Raw genomic sequence first — 17,883 nt, 5'->3', positions numbered from 1 at the left:
AAGGCGGGGGTAATTCGGACCTCACAATGGGCTAAATTTTTTGTGTATTTTTTATAATCCCTATCGGGACTCAGTGGGATTGTAGCACTAGCCACGTAATGTTCTGTGAACTGCGAAGGCGAAAATTCCTTTAATTTGTTAAACATGTACTCACTACGGACAAAACAAAACTTTTGCAACGAATTATTTCCACATTTTCAAAAGAGCACTTAGTTGTACAAAGTATAACCATTCAAATGCCGCAGGATGGATGGATGCAAGCTCGAGAAGACAGTAGCCAACACAAACAATAACTATCAAGTATAGACAGGGGCGGATCCAGAAAAAAATTCGATTCCAAATACATAATAACCTTATTTAATGAATATCAGTTATGTTGAACAAATTTGGTTTGGAATGATTTTGAAATAAAAACTTATATAAAAATGAAACAAATTTGGAATTTCTCAACAAGTAAAATATTCCGGAGGGGGTCCGGACCCCAAGACCCTCCCCCTGAATCCGCCGCTGAGTATAGAAGATTATTTCAGCCGAAAATATGATTGTGCGAAAAACAAAAAGTTACAGTTTTTACTTAGTGCTTCATACCATCTGCATTTTTCATCAGATTTTTGTGACCATTGGCTTAAAATTTACGTAAAAAGATTATTTATCTCATTAGATTTTAAGATTCTTCTGTCCTTGATTTATTATTAAAAAAAAAACTAGAAATAGCGCAGCATGTTTTTGCTTTAATGTGGCGTGTGCAAACGTGTACGCAGCCGCAACCCGATGAACGGTGGTTAATGCAATAGGGGGTCCAAATAATCCTGTATGCTCATTTCCAACAAAAGTGGTGAGCATCTTGAAAATATCAATGTTTTCACCCAAAAAAATATCATTCCATAAAATAAGAGCCTCAAGCTTTCCAAAACACTTACCTTTTTTCACGTTTACTTGTTACTTTAATCACTATCATTTGAAGATAGCAAAAGAATAGAACAGGTTGTATCTTCTCTCCTAATAGACCACAGAATGAGAATCATCTGTAAAAATTATTGGTTCAGAATGGCGCTTCCACGAATATGTACGACAGTTAGAAAGTTTTACGATTTTCTGAGAAATCAAGGGGGAATTAGCCCCACTGTCTTATTAGCCCCGGGTTCCCCTATCAAAGATAGATTTTTTGAAATAAATTTTATGAAATTTAAAAAAATATCGCATTCGTCATTTTTTTTGTCAATTATAAGTCTAATCACTCATTTGTAGTTGAAAAAGAATTGTCTTATCCCATTGAGTGATATTGTTATTCCAAAGAAGCGTATTTTTGGCGAAAAAGTTCTGATCACTTTTCAACGAAAATATGTATGTCTATCATGAAACAAATTATTAGCCTTAAAACAATCTTAAAGTTGTTTGAAGACTACTTCAGTTTTAAATAAATATCGCAATAATAAATAAATATTAAAACAGTTTTTCTAAGAAACCTAAGAAATACCCTAAACATATAGCATCAACAAAATTTTCTTAAATTTGTTGTTCTACAATTTTACTGAAGGTGGCTCTAGCTAGAATGATTTAAAAGTAAATTTTTTGATGTAGGAAAAATTAGAACCACCCTAACTGTTGTTTTAATGAAATGAAGAGGCTCACAAACCACGAAAACTTTTCCAAAAACCTAATAAGGCTAAGTTATTCAAATTTAGTAAAATATCAAAATTCCTGCTAAATTTGCATTCTGGACCACTATGCATTGTAATAAGATAATGGAGCTTATTCATGGAGCTTATTCATCAGATGCACCAATAGACGAATCGATGGATCGAACAACTTTGGTTTGTGCTCTTCTAGTTCAAAAGTCATGTTGACATACCAAAGGTCATTTTCTAATTTATAATGTAGTTGGAGTCAAACGTTAAACCACTGAACCAACTCACAAGGAAAATTTGTACTGTATTTCGCTATAGTCTCTACAGTATGCAGTGGCAAAATGCAATTAGCTATCAAAACCACAAAACCTAACTCTTTTGGCAAATGATCAACTCGTACAATACGCTTCTTCCTCGAATCTCTGCAGTTCAGTGCTCGAAGGCTTTCGACGTTCGATGCATCGGAAATGTGAGAAATTTCACATTTGGGCTCAAACGACAGTGGCTGACTTGCATTTTCAACGAATTTTCCGGGTGCTGCTTCCATTGCTCTCTTCGACGAGCTGCGACATATGGTACGGTATGAAACGTAATCACTGACGATAACATCTGCACTCCGGCAATGTGAGGGGAATGCATTATGCAGCAGGAATAATTGATTATATGCTATTGTAACATTCTTTGTTTCAACACTGATGGTGTCCCGGGCTACACGCCGTCTATCGAAGCTCGAAGCGGTTTCCAAAGCTTCAAACGCTTCCGTTGTGGTGGAATTTAATCGTTGAATATTTGTGCTCCGGATTGTAGGTTTTCTCCATTTTTATACATAATTACTCCGGATGGGACATAGCGATTTTTTGGACATCGCAGATAATTATTTTTCTGCATAGCTGTTTTAAATGAATGAATTCTGATGTGGCCTTGTTTCAAAAACGGTATTCAAATGACTACATCATTATTATTTTTAAATCGTTCATTTAATTCTACTCGGAAGCTCAACCGAGACGTGGGTATTTTCTATATTGACAAAATATAAATTTAAAACAAACAATTGATGCTTACTGTATCGTATGCATACTATTTGTTATTTCATGGGGAGATCTTCTATTTCGGATGAGCTAAATTTGCAGGGTTGCCAACAGCTACTTGAGGGTCAATTGGTCCGCTTTCTATCAAGCTATTGTACTCATCTACGCTGTCAACGCTGTTGATGTACTATAGCTCACAGCTTTGATGTTCTAGTTTGTCTATTCTTCACCGCTATCTTATGACAAGCGCCGTTTAGCACCTTTCGAGAAAAAATATAAGTTTGAGATTGACTATCTTGAAATTTACAAAGGTTAAATGTTTTTCGGACAAGACAATCGATACTGTTATGTTTTCTGTCGTAATCTCTCGATTTATGCGATTATATTGAGAGTTGTTATATTTAAAGCAAAGCACAGTCGTTGAAACACGTGTCATACGCGTGTACTGATGATGAAATAAGCCACAAATGTGCGCAGATTATTTCAATTTACGCGGTATGTAAAATTAGGCGTTTTAGATCATAATCTATGACCAGTGTAATATTTTTCTGTGCTATAGAACCCTGAAAAAATAAATTCGTAAATAAAACGAAAATCATCATGCAAGGCACATCGTTATCTCCAACGAAACATTGTCGTGGATTGTAAATTCATTTCACGAACTGGAAAATGGCAACTTGTAACTTTTACATTCGTCGATGACGAAATGTTTCGATCAATTACTAAATGTTTGTATATAATACGAATATTTTTGGAAACCACGAATTTATTTTTATACATGATTTCATTTTCGTTCATCGAACAAAAGTTTTCGTATTATTACATATTATTTTTTCATCCGATCTTTAAAATCGATTTTATTTCAAAGTGCTTACCACTATTAAGTACTAGAATAATAGTGGTATTTTTTGTTCATGACATTTACGGAAAATGTATACGAAAGGGAGATGCACTCTCGTAGTAACACATTCTTTGTGAAGATACATTGTTGGTATTCTTTAGCAAAAACCATGAAAAGCGCAAAACAAATTTCTAAGGTTGATGACAAATCAATTTCGTCAATAGCAAGAATTTTGACTAATTGTTATAATGCAAACAATTATTATAGTAGAACCATTTTCAAAATAAATCGATTTTTCGAAGTGAAAAGATTGACACATGCAATGACTTTAGTGAGATAACTACGAATCTATTTCATTAATAGTACGAATATAATATTTACGAAAATGTAAGCTATTTTTAAATTATTTTCATTTTTATTGCTCGTTAATAGCACAAAATAAATTTCGTGAGATGATAACGGATCAATTTCGTAAATTGTATGAAGTGTTGATGGAAACCGTTATTCTGAATGTGATGTGTCGCGTGCAAAGCCGCCGGAAAGCGTGGGTAGTATGGGTAGTACTACCCACTCGAAAATAACCGAGTAGGTAATTACCCACTTGAAATTTTGAACCATTTCAAAAATTTAGATGCGCAACGCATGTATCTTGCACTGCACACATTTGAAAACGTCGATGTACAACAATTCCATTTGCAAAAACGAACGTGATTTAATGTGAATGTAATGTAAGCGTGTGCATTGCGAAAAGGGAAAAAATCCTTACTAATGGACCTCTCACCCTATGCTTTCTACCCACTCGGGCGTAAAGTGTTTCGCCGCCCCTGGTCGCGTGTATGCATTCTACAATGTGTATGTAACTTCGCGTGCATGAATTCTTTTTATAACCGTGTGTCCTTTCACATTTTCGCGTGTATTCTTGGATGAACGCGTGCGGACCGTGAATCTAGTACTTAATTTACAGTGAACGGTTCAGATGCATGAAGAAAGTGAGTTCTTCCATATCACTAGAGTTCCCGGTCATGTTGCTTTGTGTTGTCTAATTAATATGAGCTTTATTTTTTGTTTGGTGCACCTAAGCTGCTAGGACGGAGGGTAAAGATTTCCGGCCGTGACCGATTCATGATCGCGCGAACACAGGCGTTTGTGGGTTCGCGTTTGTAACTTCGTAAGTACTAAAACGTTCACGTTATCACCGGGTGTTACCAAGTTTGCGCAATCGCGGGCATAGGTGTGCGTGGATGATTGCGAAGGGTTTAAGCGTTCGTATGTGAACATGTTTGTCGCGTGTGCTCGCGGTTATGTGACTTCGCGTGAATAAATGATCACGTGGACCGTCATTCTGATATTTAGTTTTCGGTTCAGATTCTGACAAGAGGTGATTTACCCCATATCACTAGAGTTCTCGGTCATGTCGTAGTGGATATGAGAGCTCTCTTTTGTTTAAATAGTTCAATTGTAGGCATGGACCTAGACTACTGGTACCGAGGATAGAGACTTCCGGAAAGGGCCGATTCATGATTGCATGAGCACGGCAGTTTGTAATTTCACGCTTTTAAGTCCGCGTCTCAAATTTTATTAGTGCTAAGATGTTCATCACTACACCGGAATGTTGTGATGTTTGCGAGATCGCGGGTGTAGGTTGCATGGATCATTGCGAAGGGCTGAAGCATTTGTATGTTAACGTGTTTACCGCGTGTATGAGACGTCTCGTCTATTATTTCGATTTGATAACCGTGTGTCCATTCGTATATTCGTGTGTTTTTTAGATGATTGCGCGGACCTGAATCTGCTACTTAATTTTCGGTGTATAGTTCAGGTGATAGAAGAAAGTGAGTTCTTCCATATCACTAGAGTTCCCGGTCATGTCGCCATGGAACGTTTTGTTTAGTGAATATGGGCGTCATTTTTTGTTTGGTCCACCTGAAGACATTGGATCTATGCTACTAGGGCCGAGAATAGACTTCCGGACGTAACCGATTCATGATTGCGCGAACATGGAGATTTGTAGGTTCACTTCTAAGACCGCGTTAGTGAATTTATGAGTGTTTCCAAGTTATAGTCACCGTTCATGAATGTTGTCGAATTTATAAGTGCTAAAGCGTTCACTTATTCACTGGGTGTTGTCCTGTTTGCGAGATTGTGGACGTGGGTGTGTGTGTGATCGCGAAGGACTCGAACGTTTGTATGTTAACGCTTTTGTCGCATGTACTAGCGTTTACAAAACTTCGTGTACAAATAGTGTTTTATAACCGCGTGGCCATCCGCATATTCGCGTATTCTTGAATGATCTCGTGGACTGTGAATCTGATACTTAATTTTTAGTGTATGGTGTATTTAGTGTAGTTATTAGCGCTAATCACAAAAACTGTTGGGAACATGTGATGGCATCATCACAGTTCCTCGATGACGGAGTGGTTAACGCACCCAAATAGAGACGGGTAGATCGCAGGTTCGATGCCTGCGGTGAATTTTCACCGTTTCTTCATTCTCACCGTTCGGTCATTCTTTCTCTGTCTGTTTTCCAGTGGACAGGATCAAAAAATCCTTAAGAAAGGAATAAACAAAGACTCACGTCAAAACAAGGAATATATGTCTGGATAATTGCTTTGCATGTTCGTGTTTCGTTTGTGTTATCGCGAAGGCCACGTTTGTACGTTTGTAATGATTGTGAGAGTATATGAGAGAATATGCAATTTATTGTGTTAGTGATTGTTAGTATGAATCTAATTTATGATATAGTAATAAAAGCAAAAATAACATGCCGAATAGAGAGCAAAGGAAAGATATTAAGTGGAAACGTATAAATTGATCGATATTATTTTTGGTACACATGAATAGTGGAAAAGAAAACTACTAGAAGTATAACAAAATCAGATTAATGAAGTAAAAGAACACATGTAACATGCAATCAAATTACTTGAACTCGTCTTACTACCCGCAGATTGTACTTATGTACCATTAACGACAATTGCTTTCTGAATTTTTTCATGCTATGTCGACCGGGAATTGATGATTCACAGGCGTCGGTAAACTAATCGTACCTTAAGTTATCCAATCCGATCTTTCCGAATGCATTGAATCAAATGCACGAGTTGAACATCGGAAAAAGTGACATACGAGTCATAAAAAGGGTTACCCATTATTCTATCACAGTTCTGTATCTATTCTCTGACCCAGCTGTCACAAATAATCAGACGAACACATACATAGATAGACATATGACTAGCACATAACAATTGTACACTAGTTCACAAAACTACTATAATTACAAATTGACCAGTAGGCTTCAACTTTTTTATTTATTTAATTAGTCGACCGATAAATCGATAGACAATAACGCCCACCATTCGGCAACGCCAGTGTGCATAGGCATGTGGTTGACTGTTGGTTTATGTTGAGGCAGAGTATGAAAAAATACAAAACATAAAAAAAGCTCACAAGCCCTCTCGATCATTTCGATGCACCACTATCGAGGCGCAATACAGTAGCAAGCTTAAAGTAGTTGTCTGTCAGAGGAACTTTAAAACTGATGCACAAATACGCTCAAGGAAAGAAAGGAATGTTAGTTTAGTGCCCCGCAAAGATTTTTTTGGATAGGGTAAAGAGTTACACAAATCTGAATACACCTTAATAAGTGATTCGATCTACGCAACTCTTGGGCGTGGTATATGTTTATTGCTCTGGGTAACCGGATGCTGAGAATTTATGATAGATTTAGCTTTAACTCTGAACTGCCGACAGTTGGGTATGTTGCTTAACCTTCCGAATGTCGCGCTAGTGCACTCAGTGCACGCTGCTCTGAAAATCTAGCCATATCGTCTTAGCGCACCATCGGCTACTCGTTCAGTGGGCCATTTGCGCGACTTCCGGAGGGTTAATTGAATCAAACGGTTTGTCAACGATTTTATTAACCCTTTCTTTTTTAGGCCGGCGAAAAATTACATTTGAGAAACAATACAATATACTGAAAAGCGATTATCTTTAGTGTCTCGAAACACTTGTTGAAATAGATATGCTTATATCTATGTAATTAAAGATTTCGTGATACAAGTACTATTTATCGCATATGAACTTGTCACTTTTTACGTCAATAATCAAGCTATATTTTTGTACTCATCAGGAAATATGGTTAACATGACAATAAATAATATAGAACAGAACAATTAATTTTGTTGATTTAATGGACTAAAAGTAAGCCAATAAATATTTCAATAAAACATACGTTCTTCGTGCTGTTATGAGAGCCGAAAATTGGTAACTGGCTTTCGATTTTTCTCGCGAACTGTCAATTCTCAACGTTCATACATGATTCATCTGTCTTCATTTTACTCAGACAAGATCATACGTAGTCCCCACGCACATTAAATGCCCAGTGGATTAGTTTCCTAGTTGGTCAAATAAACACTAAACAGACAAAAAAATTAGTTTGATCAGTCTAAAGAAATGTCAGCTCGATTGGCATCTACCGGCAGTTACGTGTTTCCTTACAATGCCATCAAATCAAAGAAGTTTTAATATTGCATACGACGACATATGTGCAATGTAGAATATAGCGAAATGAAGACTGCTTAATTATTTGCATTAAAAAATGATCAGAAAAAACTAGTTGCATAACCGAGGTGATTCATTTTAAAAGATAGCACTGCTGATGAATAACTTTATAAAAAAAAGTTTTACGGGACGCGGACAAAAACAACTGACCACCGTCTTCCCTCTGGCTACACCACTGAATCGTGGTGTTTGTTGAAATCATGTTACTATATACCTCAGTAACCAATCCAAATTTTCATAAGCTGAGAACGCAAATTTGTAGTGATTTAAAAATCCAGTAACATGACATATCTAAACCCCAAAATGGTGTTTGTCATACACTCCATTTTTTGTATTTTATTTCTTAAAATATTTTTTTGAAACTTTTCCAGCAGAATAGGATTTTCTAAGAGTTCAGCTTTGGCATTTTTGTTTCTCTGATTTTCAATAAAGTGCATTATTTTGACGAATATCAGCAATCTATAGAATTTGATTACTGAAACAATCAATGAAAGAATGGCATTTTTGCTGAATCAAACTCACAGTAGGTCGGTGTTAAATCAGACCACACTAAGCGACATTGTATTGATATCGAGAAAAACGAGTTAAAAGTTTGAATCGCAGCGTCCTTTACGGTATAATTTGAAATATATTTTTGCCAAAATTCTGGCTTATTGTAATCGATCACAGTAATCAGTATCTAAGAATAATGTTTGCGTCCGAAGTGTCGTAACTGACTAACCTTGAGTACTAGTAACTGCCTTATTTTTGAATTTCAGGGACTTCGGGTTATACAAACAAAAATAGTGAATAATTGTGAAATCATTGGGGAGGGGGAGGTGCCATTCAACTAATCAAAACATAAACTCAAGTGCTCATTGAAATGATTTCTCAATAAATCCATTGATTCTCGCGTTATTAATACAAACTTTTTTTAGGGATACACGAATCCCATAGTGCAGAAACCACCGTATTACCAATTGACATGGTTTTGAAAAGATAATTTTTTTAAAACCTAATTTATAACAGTTCGTGGCATAACATATGTTTTGAATAAATATAGATATGAGTACTCCTAAAGTATCACTGCTATTCATGAATTAATGCTGCACAATGGATAGGTAACATATTCTCTCTATCTCCAAATTTTACACTGACAAAATCGACGAATTTCACACCATGCCATGTCATAATGCCTATGTTCAAGATGTACAACAGGATTATTTTGCACATCTCCTGCAATTTCCTACCAATCATCCCTATTATCGTGTAACATCCCACATCAAGCTGTTTATGCAAATGATTTAAAAGTGGAGCACCCGAAAGTTTAAAATTTCTTCTGAAAACATTTGCAATCATGTCTAACTGAATGAAAAAACAAATTTGCATTTTCTTCCGCTGAGCAGCGGCAAATTAATACCGGAAAACTTTTTGCTACAAGAGTTCGTGTTTTCATTTGCAATATAGGGACCCGAGCTGGCAGGCCAAAACTAGATTGGTGGCTCAAAACTTTTGCAAGCGTGAGAACATCATCAACTAGACCAATATATGAGAAGGATACATACAAAAATAAACATTAAGAGTTTATGTGGATTTAGATAGTTTAATTTTCTGGCTTGGGGGAGGGTCCAAACGCAAATAATACAATTAGTTTACAACTCCTACTAATATCCTTTTAATTGTTGCTCATGATATGTACGTTCAATGATTTTTTGGGATTCACTTATTTTTTCTCATTGAAGAACGTTCGAATTTAAAAAAAATACTACCCACCAGTGGCGGCGCGAGGTGTTTTGTCGCTCGGGGCCAAACATTAAATTTGCCGCCCCTTTTATAACGAATTTTCAAAAAAGTTCAACTATGTCCCACCTTTTCACATGAAACGAATATGATAAAGGTATTAGAAAGTGTCTACACAAAAATGAACTTTTTCACATTTTATTGTCAATATTTTGTCCTGGCGGTAGTGTTGCGCATAAATTTCCTCGCGAAAGGTGTAGCTACGACTCCGTTCACATGTTCGCTCCGCGCTCATGTCATTTAATTATGGCAATAATTGGTGCCTAAAATTTCCTTATTTGAGCAAAGAGAGGGCATTCTTCATTTGGTTTATGACTACTGGTACACCTTCTATAAAATATTACATATTAAAAAAACTGATCAAGGATCGGACAAATCATTTTAAAATATTATTTTTGTGAAATAGTGGCGATCAACCTTTTTCTAAAATTCTCTAGCTAAATGTTTAGAGAAACATAATTTTCTTTTAACCCCTATCAAACCCAATTTATTTATGAACAATAACGTTTATCAATTTTTGGCTAAGGAAAGACTAGCTTACAAAACTAATTATTGAGACTATTAAATTTCATTTGAGCACTAGCACATATAAGTAATATGCATAGAACTGATGTAATTGCAATTTGTCTGGATAGATCCCTGTGAAACAGTGCTGCCAAGGACAGTGGGCATAACATAAATTTTTGATATCTTTATGATGGCTCGAATTATTATTGAAAACTGATAGACTCAATTAAGACCGTCTTTGACTACCTTTTCCATACTATTTGATTATAGTAATCATTGTAAGGGAGTATTGAGTATTGAGCATCGGATGTTAAATTTTGAGCAGCTTTTAGCACGGCTAAAGAAGAACCTATCTTAATTAAAACAGGTTTTTATGCTCCTTGATCGCGACAGTTTTGATGAAAAATTGTTTTGGAGCCCTATATGCACCAGGGAAAAGTAGAACATGAATGGGCTAATGTATGTTTTTTAAATATTAACTTTTCATATTAAAGTATCGCAATGTTCACTTTTTTAATGCCTTTGGAGTACTACAAATAACACGGTGCCATAGTGATTCTGTACTTTTCAAGTGACCTGGGTTATAGATTTCATCAAATGCAACATAAAATAATGTATGAGAAATGCTGTATACCCTCAAAATCTTGATTTATAGCCAAAAGTTTTCATATTTTTCGGGACCTTCGCCGCTGAAAGATTTTCTAAGCGGTCATTTTTAACTGATTTTCAATTTCTGTGTTCTGCAAAGAAGACGAAAAGACCTCTCCAACGGAATGCTATGTTATGTTCTTTTGTTTAAAATACTCTGCGGGTTTAGGACAGCAACTCGTGAACAACCAATATTTTGCGATTTTTTCATGAAAATTAGGAAAATTACTCAACAATTTTATTAAAAATTAAGAGATTTAATTCTGCATTTAACGACCTGTTTATCTCCAAATTCGGATACAATCTTCAAATTTTCACTTTAAAGTTTATACACATGCTTCCAAATGTATACGCAATCGAGCAAAAAATCGAATTTTTTTTATGGGGACTTGAAAGATCATGCGAGCAAGTTTCTAATTTGGAAACGCTGTCATTTTTCAACCAATTGTGATTGAAAATACCGCATAACACTTTTAACAAAAGAATATAGCATACCGTTGATAGGGCCATTTCTTCCTCGTTACAGAGTTCTCAAAAAAATTAATCCGGCTGAAAAATGACTGCGAAACTAATATTTTAGACCCGAAAAATAGTTTTTTTTTGCCATAAATCAAGATTTTGAGGGTATATTAATTTGATCAAATGTGGCTTTGTATTGTATTTGACCTAACCTAACCTTTACTAAATCACTTGAAAAGTACATTCTTTTTTATTTTGTAACCCCCTTGTAATTATTCATTATGGTACAAGAGTCGACAACTTTTTTATAGTATTTGTAGTATTTGTAATATTTGTAGTATTTGTATACTAATAACAAGGTCGTCGAATTATGTATACTTCCATGTGCTCGCCAGCTTCTACCTCGTGCCTCAGCTTTGTAGTAATTGTTTGTCACAATTTGAGTCCTATATATATGCTCCCAAACGACCTCAGATGAAAGGGCGACCAAGAAGCTTCTACCATAATTCCAAATTTGCGTAAACAAATTAATAATCGTCATCATTATCTTAGTGACCTAGTGACCGAACAATCCGGATAACCGAATCATAATTGAATGTATTTTAGAGTTCCAGGTTACTTGATCTTGAATCGCCGGTTTTCAACCTCCATGGACGCCCACAGCACGCGCATCTTCCTCAATGCACCGCCAGCGATAGCGGGGTATACCGCGCAGTCCACGACCTCTTCCAGGTTCTCTGCTGATCATAACTTTAGCTGGTTCTCTCTTGTCATACAAGCTCAGCTCATTGTAGTGTGCCGTGTTTTATCAGCCTTCCAACCATGCTGGCCATGGTTGTATACTTGGCACCGTTAGGGGTTCATGCGACTGTGCGATTCTTAGGCTGTGGGGCTTTAGCTGACTACGTAAACCACATTCGCAGAAGCAACATGCATTGTTCCTTCGCGGCTAACATCGTTATCATAGGACACTAGTGTTCCAACATATATGAATTTGTTTGTACCGTACCGTACCCTATCGATTTCCACCTCGAACCCAACGTCGTGCTGTCACGATCTCTACCAGCTACCATGTACTTTGTCTGCTACCATGTCTCTTTGAGAGTTTATAGTCAGTTCGATTCTTGCAGCTTTACCTATGAAAGGCAACAATGCCTCCTCCACTGCTCTGCGATCAACGCCAATGATGTCGATGTCATGTTCCTTTTGCACACCAGATCTTTGTATCGCTTGATTTTATCTTACCCTGCGTCATACAAATCAGCTTAATCAGTTTTGTCGGGAAACAATGCTCAATCAGATGGTGAGTCCGCAAGTTGTATTCCCGGAATATATTCAGAATTTGTCGCTGGGTAAACATATGGTCCGTCGTTGATCGTTGATCGACCAACAAAGCATTCCGCCAACAGGTGCAGGGTCCTCAATAGAACACGAGAGACTACCTCGTAGGCGGCATTGAGTTATGCCTAAGAAGATATTATGTTCGAGTTTGTAGCACTTCTTGAAGATAGGACGTATGAGGCCATTCAACCAATCCAACGGCATTTTTTCTTCCACGCAGATCATCCCGATAACGGAGTGGATTGCTTCTCACAGGTCTCTTAGACTTTTAGAAATTCATCCGGAATTCCGCCCTTCCCAACGGCCTTATCGTTGTTAAGCTCTCGCACCTGACCAACGCACCTGATTTTTAACAGGAACGGAAACACCTTTCCAATGGAATTAAAAGATTGTAAATACAAAGTATACTTTTTGAGTTATAAACATTTAAAAACAAACAAGTTGTTTCCAAAAAAAGTTCAATAGCTTTGTAGTTGAGTTTTGATAGTTTGTGTAGAACGATTTTTCAGTCTCTATCACCGCTCGAAAGATTCTTAACCATGAACCAAACACTCTGTATATGATAGAGTTCCCTGGTTTAATCCCAGCAAATTAGTCTGCATACTCCCACTACTTTAAGTACGTTCGTTCGGAAACTAATCTCAGTTGAATCTTTTGGGACTGAGCAATATGTATATAATTTTGTTCGATTGCATCCGTCGTCTTGATCCCCTACTTTTTAATAGTCAATCGCCAAAATAATATAAATTCAAGCGTTTCACCCACACTTGATTTTGATCGTGATTATTGAAACTTGAAGAATTATTAAAAAATGAAATAGAAACTTGTTTAGTAGGAAATGCCGCCCCCTGATTTTGCCGCTCGGGGCGGTTGCCCCCTTCACCCCCCCTTAGCGCCGCCACTGCTACCCACTTCGATGACATCAAGTTGAATGTTGCCACTCTATATTCTTGAATGATTAGTTGTTCGACGACACTGTGGTGTCAATTGTCGATTTACCCTAAAAGTGGATCGAATATGTATATTGTTGCACTTTGGCTTGTTTCCGATGAAGACAACCTCCCCTTCTCAACTGCAGTAGGATACCATCCGCAATATGCTGAATGACTGCTTTTCATTAAATGACGACTTTTTCTTTTTCTCATTTCAGACAATACATCTGCTGTCGGAAATTCGTGATTGATGGTAAGTGATTGCTGTTGTTTTCGTCTTCGTATCTAGCCTGGATGTTATTTTGTCATTGTGTTGCTAAAGTTTTATGAAACATTTACGAAGCCGAACTAAGAGAAGCTAGAGATAGAGATCAGCGAAGTGATAGGAAATAATTATGAGCACTCAATCACGCATAATAAAGCATCTCTCAAAAATTGTGTCAAGTATTGAATTGAGACTAGTGCACAGGGATTGCAATGCTTAATGAAGATGGTCACAAAATACTTTTAATGCAAATTTCGATATAAAACTACATTTCTTTAGTAAATGAGGAGTCATATAATCCGAAATTCGCATTGAAAATCGATTATATCCATCTAACAGTGTGATATGGTATTCCTTATAACACTAATCATTCATGTTTAGTGAAAAGCAATTTTCTATTTTAGAATATTGCTACATTTTTTTCTAAAAAAGAATTGACCTACCATGAAATATAAATTATCACATAATTAAAAAAATATTCGTTCGCCATGGCACATCCCACAAATTAAGAAATCAAAAACATCACTATAGTACGAAGTGGAGTAAGTTTTTTGCCCCGTACATCAATGCCGACATGTGCTTCATAAAGTAGCGCCTAACAAATAAATAGGGGAACCTGGAGCTATTCGGAACTACCTAAGTAAATCACCCTTTTAGATGGATTGATGTGAAACAATTTGTCGATCAAAGGTTAGTTTTAAACCTCAGCTATATTTTGGTGCCATAAATTATACCTCCATGGCACCGCTAGATGACGATTTGCAAAACTCTACGTTTTTCAATCCTTTTACAATATAAGGGACCTGCTGACGAGGCAATCTATGAAATATTTATTAACTTATATATTAACTCCTTAAGAAGCAAAAAAAATGCGTTACATGAACTTAATCTAGTTAGTCAAGGCTGTCGATTGGCGAATCATGTATTTTCTTTGCTGAGGCGTGTGCAGTCGTCTGTGAAGCCGCAAGCCGCTGAACGGTGGTTGATGGAATAGGGGGTCCAAATTAGAGGTATGTGCCGCCGCACTACGCCGCCGCCGATGATTTTTACATGCCGCCGATTTCAGGTAAAAAATCGTCGGCGCGCTGATTGCCTTTTTTGTGCTACGTCGCCGATCATATTTTAAACCCGCGCCGGTTCCATATTAGACCTAAATGTGTATTGAGTGAAAAAATTTTGGTATACTCTTTGTAAAATGATAATCTTATTGGATATAACACTTTTGTGTGATTCTTTTCATTCCAAATCTTAAGGCAGGATATTGTAGTCATATGGTGCTTTCGAACCGCACGGCAATTCCGCAAGCAATTCAACTGTCGCCATGTCTACGAGGGGGTTGCTTAAGAACTGTGAATTTATATTGTTTTTCGCTGTTAAAAGGCTGGCCTAGCGAATATCAGCAGAATAGGTCGGTAAGAGTTATTAAGGAATTAAGAGGTGTAGCAATAATTACTTGCAGTATCACACACTTGTTCTGATCGTTTCTTGTTTTACTAATCAATCAATCGATATGATAGTGAACTAGTCTGGAAAGTATTTTTTCTCACTTCCTACTCGCAGGTTCATCCGGAACGCAGCAATCAAAAATTAGTTTGGAAACCATAATACTTCCCACTGTCGAATTCTCAGTAGTTAAAAGTACAAGTTACTCAGTGCAAGAAAATATTTGGCTAAGGCGAAGTTAGATAGAATATTGAACGAATGATAATGTTACTTTTTCATGGTTGGAAACAGTTTAAATTAATGAACCGACATATAAACCAGCACAATTGTTTCTACAAAATCTGTGTAAATATTTAAATAAATATCCATTGAAAACTGCCATGGCACGCGTGACTCACCATTCTACCCAAATTTGCACGCAAAGCCCGTATAGCGATTTCTGAACGTCTGCTAGTAGGGGAAGATGGGGTAAAACGCACCCCCGGGGCAAAATGCACCCCTTGCTTATATCGAAAACAGCTGAAAATTTCTAGAAAACGGTAACACCAGTCGGGAGTCCGCCATAGTAAACATACACGGCCAAAGTTTGATAACCATACATCAATAACAGCTCGAGAAATGAATAAAAAACAATAACGTGCTCTTCTCATGTAATTATTGTGGCTCGTGCAACAAGGATTTTCCGCTTTTATAAATACTGTTTTACTATTATATTTGAGCATTCTAGTTTTATTTTTATCGTTGTTCATTATTCTATCGCACTACATATGAAAAAAACCAACAAATAATTCACTTTTTGCTAAATTTATATCTCTGCTCTATCGGAGGCAAAATGCCCTCTTCTCTGACTTTGCTGATTTTTAATCGAAAGCAGAAAAATCGTTCTGAAAACCTACCAATTGCAAAACCTAAGGCTATTTAATTGCACACTTTTGTGAAATCGCGTCAGAAAACAAAACTACTTGCTTATTCGCCGAGCACTATGCCCCGTTGTTGCGGTTCATATTTTGCAAAGCGTTATGATTTTGATTACAGAGGAAAATGTTGGCTAAACGATATCATTAGCTAAATTCTCCCAATTGATGTTCTATAGCTTAGTTATGAGCATATTTCCTTAGGGGGTGCGTTTTACCCCATCTTCCCCTAGATCATTTCATCGGCCGCTACTGGTTTTTCAAAATGACATGTTATTTTTTTCACACATCGAAAACTTGATTTGGATGTCATTTCTCAGTGATGTAATCAGGAATATATTTGACAAGAAGTCCTATTTAATCGTTTCATACTAAGACAACTCGTAATGCGATGTAGAAACCAGGCCTCGGAAGTCAACTGACGTCACGTCATGCCTTCGATAAAGTATTCCAAATCGTAAGACTGTTTACTATTAAACTTGGTCTGGCGATTCAGAGGGAAAGGTGTTGGTCTTATAAGCCACCCGTCGTATGTTCGAGCCCCTGCTAGGAAGGTTTCTTAGCAGCTTTGTAACACCGGCATGATGGAAGGTTTTCTGTAAGTTTACTACAGATTCTCTCTAGAAAATCCATCCGCCTTTCAATTTTTTCATATCGTTCGTTTCTCTTTGCCTTTTGTGTCATTAAATGAAGAATAAAATTCTCCTTTTATTACATCAAACGACAGATCCCTTCTTTCTAAATATAATATATATGCTCATCTTATAAAACTTCAGAATGCTTTTTAATTGATTTGCTAAAAAATTTAAACACGCCCGCGTTTGATACTCGATCTTCCTTGACAGTGCATTTGAAGACTTTTTTTTCAATAGGTCCAATCTGCAAAAGAGAGCCACGCTTTGTTTACTTTCTCTTCCGCGAATTACTCGGTCACCTTGCTGATTTCCCGTCAACTGTATGCATAATAAGCTAGTAAAATCCTTGGTCTTTCGAAACATGCTGATAAATATTTAAAAAGTTTTATGGTTTCGCAGAAAGAGACCATTCATAAATCACATAACACAAAATAGCCCAAAATTGACCCCCCCTCCCCCCATGTAACAAATTGTCACGAAATTCTCCATCCCTCTCCCCTATTACGTAACAAATTCCTAGAAAAAAATCTTCGGTGAAATCATGTTACGTAACGATCTAACTAACTCCCCCTTCCCCCTATGTCACAACCAGAGTTAAAAATAATCGAAGCTCTTTGTTGACGGCTGAAAATGAACCTGATACGACTCGCGGTGAATAGAAAAAATATTCATTCAAATATCCATGTCATTCATTCAGTTGAATATCGTACAATATATTCATTTCACTATTTATCTAGGAAAATGTTTTCAAATGCCAATAAAGCATATAAAACAACAATCATCATCGCTTACATTGTTCCAGAGCCTACTTTGATGCGTTTGATTCGTTCATGCACGGGCGCTTCGTGTAATAATCGGAGACGAATGAAAATCTGCATGGATGAATGGGTGGTTTGTTCGTTTGACGTT

The 17,883-nt window shown here is 36.7% G+C and overlaps 1 protein-coding gene across 4 annotated transcripts in view; it reads left to right on the top strand.

Moving 5' to 3' along the window:
- LOC131689207 (potassium voltage-gated channel protein Shal) overlaps positions 1–17,883 on the top strand; it is a 642,177-nt gene that overhangs the window by 281,836 nt on the left and 342,458 nt on the right. For all 4 annotated transcript variants that reach the window (XM_058974140.1, XM_058974138.1, XM_058974137.1 and 1 more), the window contains exon 4: positions 13,936–13,970. The gene's annotated coding sequence lies outside the window, so the exon portion shown is untranslated. The remainder of the gene's footprint in view (positions 1–13,935; positions 13,971–17,883) is intronic.

Source organism: Topomyia yanbarensis, chromosome 3 (genome assembly GCF_030247195.1).
Source record: "Topomyia yanbarensis strain Yona2022 chromosome 3, ASM3024719v1, whole genome shotgun sequence".
Taxonomy (NCBI): Eukaryota; Metazoa; Arthropoda; class Insecta; order Diptera; family Culicidae; genus Topomyia; species Topomyia yanbarensis.
Note: the sequence above shows the minus strand (reverse complement) of the source record. Positions and strands in the feature narration are given on the sequence as shown.